Source organism: Anomalospiza imberbis, unplaced genomic scaffold, assembly GCF_031753505.1.
Source record: "Anomalospiza imberbis isolate Cuckoo-Finch-1a 21T00152 unplaced genomic scaffold, ASM3175350v1 scaffold_74, whole genome shotgun sequence".
NCBI lineage: Eukaryota > Metazoa > Chordata > Aves > Passeriformes > Viduidae > Anomalospiza > Anomalospiza imberbis.
This window is the reverse complement of record NW_027100356.1, coordinates 471,101-474,591: the sequence shown is the minus strand read 5'-3', so window position 1 is coordinate 474,591 and position 3,491 is coordinate 471,101.

The following is a 3,491-nucleotide window of genomic DNA, read 5'->3' as shown; positions in this document are numbered from 1 at the left end:
AGGACGAGATGGAGGTGGACATGCAGGCTGATAGAGAGGAGGAGATGGAAGTGGATGGAGAAGAGAGTGGAGACGATGCGATGGAAGTGGACATGGAGATTGATACAGAGGAGGAGATGGAAGTGGATGAGGAAGAGAATGGAGAGGAAGAGATGGAGGTGGACATACAGGCTTATAGAGAGGAGGAGATGGAAGTGGATGGGGAAGAGAGTGGAGAGGAAGAGATGGAGGTGGACATGGAGATTGATACAGAGGAGAAGATGGAAGTGGATGGAGAAGAGAGTGGAGAGGAAGAGATGGAGGTGGACATGCAGATGGATACAGAGGAGGAGATGGAAGTGGATGAAGAAGAGACTGGAGAGGAAGAGATGGAGGTAGATGTGGAAGAGGAGATGGACGTGGAAATGGAAGAGTACCTTGAGGACATGGACATTGATGAGAAAGATGAGGAAGAGGCCATGATCTTGGGATGAAGACCAATCCCAGCAGCAGGACAGGCATGTGGTCCCCACAGGCAGAGCGGGTCCCCTGCTGCCAGGCTGGGACTGGGCTGGGTGGTCCCTGCTCAGGGATGTGGGACCCGGTGCATTGGGTTCTGGTGGCCATCCCCAGCCTGTGCTGCGCTTGCTGGGCCAGCCTGGGGGCACATGGAAGAGCCCTCTCTGCCTGATTGGAGTGACTGTGCCTCTCGCTTTTCCTCAAGGATGATGGAGATCCCGGACAGAGATGCCACCCTTTTGTACGCACGTCGTAGAGTTTGTTGTTGTCTTTAGGCTATAGGTTTTAGGGCTTCTTTTTGTCTCCTGTAAATACGTTTCATAGACTTTTGTTAGATATGTTCTTGGGTATATATGTTCCATAGATAGTTTTGTTACAAATATTCTTACAATGTAAATGTGTTCTGTGTTTTCTTTGCTGTTTTTCTGAAAATAAACAAGCTTTATTTTTCACACCCCAGTTCTCTTTCCATTTGCTTCAGGCACAGGTAGCATTTGCAAAGTTGTGGTTTCCGCTTGCTCCAGGTTCCCAGGGCTGGAGGTCGGTGGGGCCGCTGGCACAGCCACAACCATGTGCTGCTACCCAAACCAGGGTAAGCTGGACCACATGGTGTCGCTTAACGAGGTTTCTAGAGCAGCACACAAAAATTAGGTTCCTCAAGAACTGTTATTCCCTTTTCCTCTCGACGCCCTTGTGCTGCAGGTTGGGCACCAAAATCTGTCTTGGTTTGAAAAGACAGGTGTCGGCTAAGGAAGGCAGGAGCCTTCCTGGAAATGGAAAATGTAAACGCCCTCCCTCCAATTTATTATAATTTTGAAATCAAAAGTCTGTCAGGCAAAGATATGGGAATAGGAATAATAGTTCTTTACTAGGAAAATTCAAAAGATAACTGCAATAATACAAACAAACAAAAAAACCAAACTGCTGACAGAGTCAGAACACGATCTTACACCCTGTGGGTCAGGGTGTTGGGAGCAGCACCCCCAAACCCAGCTGGGGGAGCGTAGGTTTGGGGGGAACAATGGGAAGGGGGTGGGAGAGGGGGCACAGGGGGAGGTGGGACCCACTGAGGCTCCCCCAGGTCACCCCAGGACCCCCAGGCCCCGTCCCAGCCCCCCCAGTTCCGTCCACAGCCCCGGCTGAGGGGGGCTCAGCCCAGGAGCCGCCGTCGTTCGGGGCTCCCCCGAGGGCAGCCGCCAACGGGAGAGCTCCTGGCTCGGAGAGGCCCCAGCAGAGGAGGGGATCTTGTCCCTCCTCGAGTGCCCTGAAGGGTCTTCAGGCCCCTCTGAAGAGGAGTTTTTCTCTTTTTAGGGATGTTTGGGGGGACCTCACCCCTCCAAGGGTGTTTTTTCCTCCTCATTTTCAGGTGTTTGTGGGGCCACAGCCCCACAAGCCCCTTTTCAGGGGTGATCATGACAGCTTTAAGTGACATTTTTCTGGGGGACTCACTCCAAACCGCTGTAGGGAATGTTTTGCCCCCCAGGGTGGATTTTTGGGGTTTAAGGGCCCCCGCTGTGGTCAGGTCCCACGCTAACTCCCCTTAAGAGGCCAACACCACCCCTGCTGATTCCGGCAGCGGAGCCTGGGGAGGGTTGGGAGTCCTGGGAGGATTTAGGGGTACCTGGGAGGGTTTGGGGGTCCCAGGAGGGTTTGGGAGTCCCGAGAGGATCTGGGGGTACCTGGGTGATGCCGATGATGGTGATGGGGACCCCGTGCTGGGTATAAACTTTTGTGAAGAATTCCTGGGGGGGTTTTGTCTATCCCCAGGTTTTTTGGGGTCCCGGTGGATTTTTGGGGGGCTCCTAGGGGGGTTTTCAGGATTCCCAAGCGGGGGGGGATTGGGCAATCCCAGGGCGAACCCAAGGCTGGTTTGGGGTACCTGCTGGTGACAGAGATGGGGACCCCCTGCCAGGTATGAACCTTCTCAGGGGGGTCTGGGGGGTGCTGGGAGGTCTTGTGGGAATTTTGATGTCCTGGGAGGGTTTGGGGGGGTCTGTGTGGGGTTTTTGCAGTCTTGGGGAGTTTCTGGAGGGGCCAGTATTGGTTTTGGGGTCCCGGGGAGGTCGGGGTGTCACTGGGCGTTTGGGGGTTCTCGGGAGGGTTTGGGGCTTCCTGGGCAATGCCGGTGACAGAGCTGGGACCCCGTGCCGGGTATGAACCTTCTCACTGCACACGGGCAGCGTCAGCGTGTTCAGGGAGATCCTGGCGGACCCGGGGTCACCCCAAAACCCAGGGGACTCCAAATGCTCAGGGATCCCCCCAAACTCCCCTCACCGCTGGATCTGCTGCAGGCAGGGGGGCACCAGCACTCGGCCCCCACCCCCACCATCACAGGGGGCTGTGGAAGAAATCTGGGAGTGCACGGACAGGTCGGGGGGACCCCCAAAGTCCTGGGAAAGGGGGAACACAGGGGAACTCCCAGGTCCCCACTGGGGGCTTAGGGGAGATCCAGGAGGAGTTTGGGCACGCTTAATTGTGTCACTATCGTCAGCAAAGAGGACTCCAAGGGTCCCCGGTGTCCCCATTCCCAGCAAAAGGTGGGAAAACCCAGGCTGGCTGGGAATAGGGGTCCCAGATGTCCTTGGTGTTGAAGAAAGGAGGGCCTGGGCACTAGGAAAGGCAGGAATAGGGGTCCAGGGGGTCTCTGGGTGAAGGAAAGGGGGCTCTGGGGGTTGGGAGAGGCGGCATGGCCGGGAAAGGGGTGCGGGGGTTGCCGGTGCCGGATAAGGGGGTGCGGGGTGGAACCCAGGCCGGGAATGGGGGTGTGGGGGGATGGCGGTGCCCGGGAATGGGGGTTCAGGGGCCCCTCGGTGCTCCGGAATGGGCGACCAAAGAGTCCCGGTGCCGGGGTCCCCCTCACCTCTCGCTGTCCCCCCGGGGCCCCAGGAGCGCCCCCAGCCCCAGCGCTGGAGCCATTGCACTGCTCCTCCTCACTCCCAGTAACATCCCAGTATGATCCCAGTAGAACTCGGTCACCCAGGAGCCGCTCCCAG